The following is a 12,711-nucleotide window of genomic DNA, read 5'->3' as shown; positions in this document are numbered from 1 at the left end:
AAAACATCCATTGCAGAAACAATTAAGTTAAAGTTAAATAACTCAAGACCATCACACTCAGGGGACATGGCGTATGCCAGCCTGCCTCGGTCCCAGAGGGCTGGAGTAGGATGAATTGTCTGCCCTGTCCTGGAGAGGTCATCTGCTGCTCATCCTGCTCCCAAACAACGACCCAGGGCACCCACTCGGTCAAGTTTTGTGGCAGATTTTGCTCTGCTGCCCGATCTGCCAGACGAAACCTGTGTCCAAACTATTTATTGTTTTACTACAGAATATTCTGCTTTCTTTTTTTGTTTGTTTTTTTTTTTTTTTTTTCCCCCCTTTATGAAGTGGGTAATCCTTATTATTCCCTTGCAGAAACAGCCTTGCTGATAGCCCTCACTTCCAGGCTGCAAAACTACCATGTCCTGAATTACGTGATGGAGAGAGGCTCAGCACCCAAGAGGGGCCTGGTGTGCACAACAGCAAGAGCAGGAAATGAGAAATTAGGGCCAACACATATGCAGAAGTGAATCTGGCTTGTTTAGCTGACAGCTAAGGAGCGCGATGCACCTATGAAACAGGGCTGTTCTGGTGACCCTTAGCAGCTACTAATTAAGCTTTAGTTCTGCGTAGGAACTGGAGCATGATTTACAGCGTTAGCTACATGCACTCTGATGCACTTAGTGGGTGGTGGTGTTGGGTCGATGGTTGGACTTGATGATCTTAGAGGTCTTTTCCAACCTCAATGATTCTATGATTCTATGATGCACATACATGTTTCACTACATAAATATATTCAGTAATATATTGAACGTAATGGCTCCTCATACGCCTGCAAACCACTCTGGATGGTCTCAACATGAGTTTTGCTTGCGTTAGCTATGGCGAGAGGGAGCAAGCAGAGCTACTGCAAGCACGACAGTACCTTAAATACGAGAGCCCTCACAAACGAAACGAGCACCTTTTGGACCAGCAGTAAGAGCCATGGTGCAGTGTTATCTGCATCAGGCCTCTCTGCCTAAAGATCCCCCCAAGGAAGCAATGGCCAGTTGCCACGGGCATTTCCAGTCTCAGATGCCTAATGGAAGAGAATGTGAATAGTGAAACTTAGCTAAACTTATCAAGTTAATTGCAAGGATATAACTATCACAATTGTAAATTACACCTTTGGTTCAAGAGGAAAAACTCTTCTAAATGAAGGGAACTTAGCAAAATCAGTTTAGATAAGCTTAGGAATGGGAACAGAGAGGATGATTGGAATTTCTTTAGCTATTTGGTGCAAAATAGGTAGGAATTTGCATCCTGGACAAAGAGGGGGTAGTAAAAAATAAGAAAAGCTCCAGACTAACTGGATATTTAAATCTCTCTCAAAGGATACTAGGAGTAAGCAGAGAGAATGCAAAGAAAGAGGAAAAGAAATGATCCCAAAGAAAGCTGCATCTTTGCAGCTTTGAAATTGAGAAATTGAGAAACAATGTTATAAGTGAAAAATAGCACAAGTCAAACTGAATTAGAATCTGCAAAGGAAATTAAAGTAACTAGTTAAAATGACAAAATGTTTTCTCTATATAAATAACACAAAAACAAGAGAAGAAGAGAGGTCACTACAGGTGGCACCAGGATTAAAGATAATCCAAGTATGCTCTGAACTGTACAATACTTTGCTTCAGATTTCCAGTGGAAATACTTTGCTTCAGATGACCAGTGGGGAGACATATATTAAACTGGAGCTGATCACATCAAGGGCTGAAATAGTACTCAGAGATCGATGGCTGTACACATGTCCAAGAAGCGTCCTGAATCCAAACAATTGCGACATCTAAGACTTCATGTTATATTTTCCTTGAGGAAAGCATCAAGGTAAGCTGAGCACAGGCTGCTGACGAGTCTCATCTTGCTTTGTGGCACACAACATCAGGGTCTTTTGAAACTGGACTAGAATATTTGCTATAATGCCACGTAATCATGCATCCAGCTGGAAAGATGGCGATCAAAAGAATTGTAAAGGACATAAGAAATTGGTCATCAGGAAGTCTCCCACAGTTTTCACCAATAATAGGACTATTAAACCAGGATCACCGTTGGAACTGCTCCAGAATTGGTCTCCAGACCAATTTCATGTAATATTTTCATTATGCAAGGCAGGAGGATTCTGAGTAAAATCGCTGATGATATGAAGCAAGGAAGTATCATCAATGAAGGAAAATGAAATATCACACAGGGAAAGTGGAACAACTCTGAAGACCAGAGCACTAGGACCAGGATGGACCTTCATGGTGAAGAGAATGAGCAAGTTCATAAGAAAAGGAAGGGGGGGGAAATAATTCTGCAGTTAGCTGGGAGCTCTTTGATTAGAAAAACAGAGGCTTTGGAAAGAAAGACTCAAGTGCACCAAAGGGTGAAGGTAACCAACAGGAAGCAGAAAAAGAAAATTCAATGTTAAAACATATCTGGCAAGATACATTCAACAGAAGGAGAGATCCATGCTGTTGTGCAAGTCCCTGATGTGACCTCACCTGAAATCCTTTTAACCACATCTCAGAGAAATGATTTCCAGCAAAGATGCAGAGAACTGTAACGATGATCACTGAAGCAATGGAGAACATGTATTACAAGGGAAGACAAAAAGAGAACAGTTTGTTTGACCTAGGAAAATGCAAGCTGAGAGAAGAGCTATTTCAAGGACGATATTGGCACAAGACCAAATGGGGATAACACAGCCAAGGACTGAATTTAGTCTGGAAGCACGGTATTGTCTTCAATGTTTGTCTCCTACAAGAGTAAAGGCAAGAAGCTACAAGACAAAACCTGGTCCCTTTGCAAGAAGTCCACAGGAAAATCTTGGCGCTGGGTCAGAGAGGGCTTTGACCGGCTGAGCCTCGGTCGCCCACCTGCACACACCAGGGTTTGGGCTCACAGCAAAGCCCCATCATGACCTACGGCCATTTGCAGGCAGCAAGACATGCTGTCCTCATCATCTCCAGCAAACCAGGAGCATGAGCGTCGTTCCTCCATGGCTTTATAAATAACATTTGTAGTAGAGGGCTTAAGTTAGCCCTGTGTAACCGCATCCAGGTGAATAATATTTTAAAAATCCACAATGGAACAAGGAGGAAACAAGAAAATTTCAACAAGATAGTCAGAAATAAACATCGACAATGGCGGGGGAAGCAACTAGCCTGCTGTGAAAGCCAAAGTCAAGCCAAGCCAAAACCAAATCCAAACCCGAAGCTAAGACAAACCAATTGGACAACACTAATCTGGAGCCTAGCAAAAAGCCTTTGTTTTGTTCAGCGAGTGTTTCAGAGGACAGATTCTTGGTGTAAGCAAAAGATTTAAACCATATTTGGCATCCACTTTTCTTCTGCATGGCTCAAAGATAAACAATTCAACTGATTTGTTTGATTTAGGAGGAACAAAATAACACTACTGTTAAATATTTTAGGTGAGATTTCACACAGTTTCCTTTGTGTCCAACACTTCTTATTCCGGATAACATCCTGCTTGGATCAAGAAAATATTACAATTAAATTCAAAACTGTATCAAGCACCCCACTATTCATCAAGATGAATATTTGCACAATATTGAGCTTGACATTCATTGGAGTTTGACCACTGGAAACAGCGAACCAGCTTGCATTTTTTTTCCTTATCTCAATTTCTGATAACATTTTGCAGCTTCTCAGTCCAGCCAAACTCTGTGTTCACTGTGAAAGTCACGTTCAACTGATCTGATGTCCAGCAGCCCCAGCCCCATAGCCGAGCAAACCAGCACAGGCCATTCAAACAGGAATCTACCCCAGCACGGGCTGTGAGCAAGTGGTTTGTCAGAGGATGACATACTTCCTACTGTGCTTCCAGTGAAGCACATCTGTGAGTCAAAAATAACATTACAGCATGGAAAATCTGTGCTCCCTCGTGTCTGACTGTAATCCAGGTGAATCCAGCTGTGGCTGAAGGAAAATTAAATAAAATATTAGCTTGCAAGTGTTGCATTAGTCCTATTAGAGGTGAAGCTACCAGTATCGTTTAGGAGACAAAAGGAAGGGGGAAAAAAAAGCTAATTTACAGGCTTGGGAGTTAGATTTCACCTTGAAGGCCTGAGTTTGGAATTAGAAGTTGCTGAAGCCAAACTTTTCACTTCTGGCCCTCCAAGGGTGCTTTCTTTTAATTTCTGAGGCCCCAGACTAAAACACCTTTACCTGGCTGCAGGCTCCGGCTCAAGTGCACGGCAGCCATGCTCTGCTTCCTTCTCTAAAACAACAGGTCATGAAAAAATCATTTGACATTGCTCTTTGCTCATCAGTTCTTTCGAAGCAGCAATGTCGTATTGGATCGCTGGACTGTCCTGAAGATTAACCCCTTGCTGATCCTCCACCCCAGAGAAACTCATGAATAAATTAATAATCCTGCCATCAAAACAGGGTTTGAACAACAAGCAACAAATGATGGGTGACGGCAAGGGGGCACAAACAGAATGATAAAGATAAAATATAGAAACTAGCCAGCCAACCATCCTACGTAATTTCTACAGCAAAAGTCTTAAAGCAACTGGCACATGAAAATGAATTTACAGGCAGCATTGTACCCTTAGTTCTGGCACAAATGTTTCATTTGCAACGGCCATATTCATTCTAGTCTCTTGTGTGGGATATTTACAAATGATACCTGTTTGAAATGAGAGGAAATTATAATCTATTACCTATCTTCTTATTTCTAACACTGCTATGAGTATTACTAAGTATTTTTAAATGCATCCAGCTATAAAATTTTTTCAAGTACCTCTGACAGAAGTGAGATTTACTGAGAATAATCGTTAGTTCCACTGACATAATTGATGGATATAATTCAAAAATGTCTACAAAGAATACTTAGGCATCTTTTAGTAAGAAAATGTTCAGGGTCATGGCTTGGTTCCTCTTCTGACTAAATTACTGTCAATATAATGGACACTTCTGAGATCTGAGAAGATGAGAAAGCCAAAATTTGCTCCAAAATCAGAGCGCTCTATTAGATTTCTCTAACAGTCCTGAGGAAGTTGAGGACTCACCTTTCAAAGAAAGAAAGAAAAATCAAGTTAATACTACTACAACTGCAACTAAGATACAAAATGTTTATTTCTTCTATGGCATTTGTACACCTGAAGAGAACTTCGTACAGGTCAGTGTCATCTACAGGAGGGGAAAATGAGGTTGAGAAGCACAGAGATCACAGCCTGCTGTCTAACAATTCTGGGATGCTATCCTCATGTGAAGAGTTTTTAGCCCTGCTGTCCATCCAGGGGTCTGCATCCCTTTGCAGAGATGCAGTGGGCTACAGCATTTTGCATCCTCCCTGTGCACATCCCTGTGGAAACACTCACCTGCAGAAATCATGTGTGTCATTTTGAAATAGGCAGTCTGTGGACTTTGTAAGAGTACTTTCTGTAAATTACTTTTAAAATATAGCCATTTTTTTCAGTTCATTTGCCAACTAATAATATTTATACAGTGCTGTTCATTGGAAGAGGTCAAATCACAGTTAACAAGAGACATTTAAATTGGTGCTTCAGCTCCCTTCACCTCAAAAGTAGAAGGAAAACCACAAGCCAAAAGAAAGGAAATCTAGCAGGAAAACATGAAGAAACCCATGTTTCTTATCTGAGGGGGCATAAGCTGTACAAAGGTGCTCTGGAGCCAGGACTGAGGACCGATGTCCTATTCCAGCTCCAGGTGGTCCCTCAGAGGTTGGTGTGCCCCACCACTCGCTGCTGTTCGCAGTCCAACATCTGGCTGAAGCAAAGGCTCCTCGTGCTCCAGACAAAAGCAGCCAACATGCAATAAATCAACTATCACCAGAGCTGGTGATGGCAGATAACAGCCATCCCCAAAACTGAGGCATGGCAGCAGGGTAGTAAAATGCACCCTGCAATGCACCTTCTTACATTGCCACTGCTCTTTGCAAAATCCACTTTTAAAGGCAGGCCAAAACTAATTTATTTAAAACAGAGTTAAAAGTTGTATCTAACAGTGCACTCATACCAGTGAAGAAGGTCAAGGCAGTATGAAAGAAATCGGGTCGCTGAAGACTGGCAGACTGTTAGGTCATTTCAACTACAGCTACTACTGAGCTGTAATCAGATGTCCAGACAGCCACACTCAGTAGGAAAGCTGCTTTATGGAGCCTACAAACGCTCTGCCTGTATGCAGTATTTCCTGCACTCTAATGACTTAGTAATCCAAAGATTTCATATTTTTAAAATAATTTCTTTGCAATATGACAGTGCAAGTTTAATGATCCATCCTATCCACTCCTTTGCATTTAATGTTATAGGAAGCCACGTGCTTAACGAGGTATTGGAGATTCCCTTAGAGGTTTCCCATCCAAAGATTGACCCAATCCTGTGTCTAAAATCCAAGGAGATCAGCAGCCAAGGAAAATATGGGGTTTAGTTAATAAAAGTGCAGACACCATCTACCCTAACCTTCTGATCTTCCAAGGCAGGAGGTTTTCATTCATTTTGCTCTCTTCTGAAAGTACAGTAGCAGCTGGTTTAGGTTAGGAATAAGCTCTCTTGAAAGTGGAGGCTCTGTCCAAGAAGACATTTTAAATTCTCACATACAATCTCTGCACATACTTTCTCTGTCATCCCATCTTTCCCAGACTGGATTAATTAGAAAAAAAATCACAACACAACTATTAATCTGGAAATCAGTGAAAACTGATGGCTCTTTACCACTTAACACTGGATAAAGAATTAAGAGTAACAAGAAGCAACAGATAATTGCCTACAGTAGCTAAGCAGAGAGTCTTGTGTCAACACCCTTGCTGCTGAGGTTTCTTGTGCCACTGGTCACTACCCCACTATAAACCAACCACTGACCTGATTCAGGTTACAAATAATCCTAAAATACCCCAAAAGGCTGGAGGCAGAGGAAGAACTCAGGCAGTTTTACACTGAAACTGCAGGTTCAGCATGCAAACACCCAAGCGTGCCTCGCACCTGCTGGACGAGTCATTTCGACAGGATTTCCAAAATGATTAACACACACTTAACAATTTGCAATATTGAGTCCTGAGAATGAGAAGTTTTCAAGACAGCAGCCTGGACGCAGCCACAGATGGGCTTGGCAGGAACAGTCTCACAGTAAAATAATGCCTCGTAATGCAATTAATCTCCCCGAGTAAAAGTAATAAGGATAAAACAAGAAGACTTTTCCCAGCTTTAAATGCAATTCCCTGCAGGTTACCATCACACCTTTCGTTTCTCAACACTGGTAACAATAATGTTTAGTTTTTCTTTTTAATTGCATAAACTTCCCTAGAGTATTAGCTATAGAAAAGGAAAACCAAACTGTATTTAGTTTCCCCCTTAGTGCAAAAGGGGAAAAATGCCTCAGGGCAGGGGCTTTCTTGTGGGTTTTTTGGTTTGTTTTTTTTTTTTAACAAAAACTTTTAACTGTTTGATAAATAAAACGAGGGAAGGGGCTGGGTGCTGCCATGCCAGCCATTTGTCTCATCAACAAACTTACACAGGTGACTGTTAGCAAGTGACAAGTAAGCATGAAAAAATGAAGGCAATGGTTCGACAAGTCTTTCATGCATTTTATCAAAGTAAATTGGATCCAGAAATATGAAAGATAGGTTTTGCAATACACACTGGCTTCAGGGAATTAAATGCTTGTTTCTATAGGGCAAGACACCAGCGACTGCACAAAAGGTGACCTTGCAGGAAAGCCTGGGGGACTGCTGTTTGAACGTCACATTACACCGCCATCATGTTGGCAAATCTTTTCCGGGGTCCTGCACCAGCTGCTTATAGTCTCTGTTCAGATGCCACCCTCCCCTTCCCAGCTCAAACCACTTCACTGTAGTTCCTCCCCTGGCAAACCGGAAATATAATAAAGTTTTAAAACCGCTAAAGTTACAAAAGCTCGGTGACAAGCAAAGATCCATCATCAAGGCACTTCAAAGCTTGACTCGCTATACACAGGCACTGGAAAGTCCTCCACACGCATACACTAAAATATTAATTTTCCCCCTACTGTTCCTTTGAGTTTCATCTTTTCCAGTGCCGGCACGGTTGCACCAGTGGTTTTGCTACTCTCCAAACACCAAATACACATATTGGAAACCCTTTTAATTAGGCAGAAGCTCTGGTCTCTGAGCACCCAAAGCTGCCACGCATTGGCTTTTGGGAGCGAAGCACTCGTGCCTCTGTGGAAAGGTAGCAACAACTGTGGGAAAGAGGAGGAACCAGAGACCTGACAGCTCTGCCTGATGGGCAGCTGCTTAACAGGTCCCACATTTTTTTAAATGAATAATTGAATTTAAATTACTTCTAATGCTGAAATTAATTTAACCTGTTTAAACTCAGCATGTTGTCACATGTTGCAGGAGAACGGCTTGCCGCTGCTCCAAGTGTATTAATAGCAATTCCTGAAACTATTAATAACTGGAGCCCAGCAGCTGATCTCTGTCATCTGCCTGGGGGTCTCCAAGCACCAGCAAATGCCCATGTCTCCTTCCAGCAGGAGGTACACGAGCGCCAGCAGGTCCAGCTGATGATGGGAAAGACGAGTGAAAAAGATGCAGAAAAGCCCGGCTGTGGTCGGCCAGGGAGGCTGGGAGCAGAACCCACAACCCCATCCTCTAATCTTTGATCTCACAGAAACTGGAGGAAACTCTCCTTCAGGATGGGAAACTTTGTGATCTCCTTGAGGCAAGGACTACTCATCTCTTTTCTTCATATGGGGAAGCAAGTACAGTATTCAAAAATGAAAAAACAAGAAAATCTTTTTAAAATGAGCACTGAAAAGCCCCCCAATCATTTTGTACCAGTGGCAAGACCCAAAACTTTCTGCTGGTGGGTGGCAGGGTGGGATGAGAAAAAATTTCATTACAAGATGAAAGGTTTCATATGTCTCCCTCCAGCTAAAATCAGCTTTACTCTGAGCATGCTAAAGGGGTGTCAGCTCCCTCTGTCCCACCTACCCCACGGCAAATCCTTTGAGCAGTCACAGCAAAAAAGGAGGCAAATGCCCCAATTTGGAAAGTATTTTTTTAAAGCACCTCCTCTGACTAATTTTGTCTTATGAAATGATAAAGAAATTGGAAGCCAACTTCGCTTCTGTCATCCCTGCTGGAGGCAGCAGATGGGAAGACCCTCAAAATACCATTACTGTAAGTAGTATGTTAAAACATGAAGTTTGGCTTGGGGCAATAAAACCGGATCACCCTGACGAAGAAAGATTAATATCTTCAGCTGCACCCCATTTTTTGCTTGAGCAGGTAAATACAAACACACCTCCTAAAGCAGAAATCCATTGCTATCAACATCATATACATACACACACACTTTTTTTTTTTAATTATGGAGTAGAAAGGAGTCAAAGATCAATGGAACTTATTTTTCAAAATAAATGCCAAAAAAATTCACAATGCCATAGGCTTCCATGCTTTCTGCAGACTAAATCAGCTTCAGCCAACAGGTAGCAGAGTGGCAAAGAGCGGGAAGTCAGCTGAATATACCAACAGATTCACAACTTCAAATTTTACCTGGAATGTCGCAAAATTTGGTGTTTTACTAAAATCCACAACTATGAGACACAACCAACTACAGGAAAAAAATCACCTTTTATTTAATATTCAAAAGCCTGGTTTACACCTTACTTTGCAGACAGGAGGGAAAGACCTGTGCCCACCGGAGCCAGAGGGTGAAGCTTTGCCCTGTGAAATGTTCGCTGGTCCCAAAGGATTAGAAATCCTCGACTACGGCTGGAAGCACAGACCGACTCACAGCCCACCCCACCGGCGCTGGGGAAGCACCGTGTCTGCAGGGCTGACGTGGGCTGCTCTGCAGAAACACCCCCAGCCCATGCTAGCGCAGAGCCAGCAGCAGGGGAGCACCCAGCTCCCATTCCTGTGCCGCCAGGGCATCTCTCCCAAAGCAGTTGACAAGCCACCCTCTGGCAGTTTAGAGCAGTGAAGGTGGAAACCACCTTTCTCAACAGTTCTTGAGTGCTTCTGAGAGGTTTTCTGTGCTCTGCTGGGAAGACACCAGAATCTCAAAGGAGCCTGAATGTGCAATACACTCTCTGCACATTGTATACGTGGATATTTAAGACTAAGCTATATCCAAATAGTTCCCTATTCATATATCATATATATAATGTTATTAATTATATATAATAATAAACATTTCCTATTATGTCACAAGCAACATATATCACAGAGGAAAGCCCATTACAACCTCATCCAGGTCCCAAGAAGTTCATAGCCTCATTCCAGCACCTGCTGCACAAGCGTCCAAAACCAAAATCAACCACCGCTCTCAGGAGGCAGCTGAGGACGGTCCTCTGTCTCAGGGACCTGCCTGATTTTGCAGACTGCCAGCGCTGCCTCCTGGGCAATGCCGCCAGCCCCAAATGGAGCTCAAGTGGAAATGACCAAAACATCATGAAAACTGACATTTTAGATGCATTCAAGCTTCAGAAATGTGCCCTCACCTCTTTCCTTCTAGTCCTGGCCCAGGTGTGAGAAACGTTAGCAAAAAAGCAATAGTTGCATTTGTCTGATGCAAGGAAAAATGCGCACTTACAAACAATTAATATAACAGTTTGCTCTAGCAACACATTCAACCGCTTTTCATTTATTTCTGTCACCATCTGCAGAAAACAAGACTGTTCCCATTTCTCTTTCAGCCATTTCCCTCCCAGGGGAGCTTTGGCAAGTTTTTATAAACACAGCGTGGACACTCACTCAGTACAAAAGGATAGTGGTTCTCCAACTCAGGCCATCCAAAAGCCCTTGGATGGCAGCAATTTGGGCTTCTTTCTCCTTCAGGCTTGATTTGAAACACCAGCATTGGTGTCAAAACCCTGTACAGTCTGCCTGTGAGCCCTGGGGCTTTGCACTGATCAAGTAAAGCCCGAGGGTCTGGCAGGAGCTATCTGCGCTGCTGGCTTGGGCTCACAGGCTGCTGAGCACGGCGATTCCCATCGTCGGCAGCAGCATCCCAAGCACAGCCTGGGATGCCCTTGCTCCTAACTCAATAGTATGTCGCAATTTCTCAACTATTATCTTTCATTACAACAAGTTTTTCAGCAGAGGCAGTTTGATACACATACATATGCTCACACCTACAGGCATGCGTGTGTGTGTATATAGATATGCATACACACACACACATATATCTAAAATGTATGTTATTCAGTGAAACAGCGCGCAGCAGGTGGCTGGTTCACAATCAAGGCCACTACACCACGCTTGGTGCTCCCAGCCCCACGTGCCAAGGCTGGCATGCCATACCCAGAAACAATGAGCTATTTTGAGTGCCAAGCTTCGCTTTCCTTTCATCCACCTTTTGGGCTTCTCAGATTCACATTTTTGAGACTTTTTGTGAAACATAATTACGTATTTTTTGCAGCCAGTCCAACCACGAGCACACATGGCCCAGCTGGGCTTTTGCTGGGATCAGTTAGGTATTTGTCACCTAATCAAATGACATGCTTTCATCTGAGGTTGCAGCTTCCCAAATGGTATAAACTGATTTATGTCTGCACATCTGAAATGGGCAGAGGCCAGCCTCACTCCATACCCTGGGCCATTTGATCTCAACTCCTCCTTTGGGACAGCATCAGTTTTTAACATGACCACTAATCTAGGGGGAAAAAAGGTATTTATTGCAAAAATGCTCACAGATGCAAGTTATTGTGTGGCTGTTTGTGTACAAGCATTGGTGGCTGATGGCACTACAGCTCAGAGGACAGGAGGGACAGAGGAAGACAACTGCATCATCTCCTGTGAGGCCAGGTAAAGTCTTTAGTTCCAAGACAGAGCATCTGAGCGCCCCATAACGGCTTGTCATCTGCTGGACACCAGACTAGAGGATCTCATGGCCTCAATGTTGCTCGAAACTCAACCTCTCACTGAATGAATTCTCTCCTCCCTAACCTGTACCTCCTCTCCATCACCATGGGGCACCATGAGAATGCATGGTCTGGCCCCAGGTCTCTTGCAGAACCTTGTTTCTCCTCTTGGGCCCTCTTCTTCACATACTTGGACAGCCACCCAGTGTGTGAAAAGTGAATGAGAACACCAATATGCTCATTAAATTGCATTTTGCTCCCATTCTGCAAAAGTTATGACTGGCAGCACATATGCAAGTCAAGACAATCAGCCCTCTGTGTCTTCCAGCAATACCATCTTCCTGTCCAAATCATCACTAAACTGATTTCCTATTGCAATTAAAGATGCTGCCAGTGGATATTAACGCAGACTCCAAAAGGTTTCAGGTATTTTAGAGGCTAGATTTGGTTTGATGACTATACTCTGATTCAGTACATTTTTCTGTAGTCATTTAAAGCAAGACTTGACCCATCTTGGTTTCCTTTCCAACCCTCAGCCTCCTTAACTATCCATTTCATAGAATAGAATCATAGAATCATTTAGGTTGGAAAAGACCTCGAAGGTCATCGAGTCCAACCGTAAAGCTAGCACTGCCAAGTCCACCACTAAACCATGTCCCTAAGTGCCACATCTACACGTCTTTTAAATACCTCCAGGGATGGTGACTCAACCACTTCCCTGGGCAGCCTGTTCCAATGCTTGAGATGTTTCATATGATATTCATACATTTCAGCTGAGTTTAGTGATGTCCCAGAGTTTGGGGCAGAAATCTGACCCTCAAATTCCTGAATTTGAGGAGGATTTAATTCTTTCCCGTGTTAAAAATAACTTTAACTGGAA

The sequence above is a fragment of the Aptenodytes patagonicus genome, chromosome 21 (genome assembly GCF_965638725.1).
Source record: "Aptenodytes patagonicus chromosome 21, bAptPat1.pri.cur, whole genome shotgun sequence".
In the NCBI taxonomy this organism is placed as follows: Eukaryota; Metazoa; Chordata; class Aves; order Sphenisciformes; family Spheniscidae; genus Aptenodytes; species Aptenodytes patagonicus.
Note: the sequence above shows the minus strand (reverse complement) of the source record.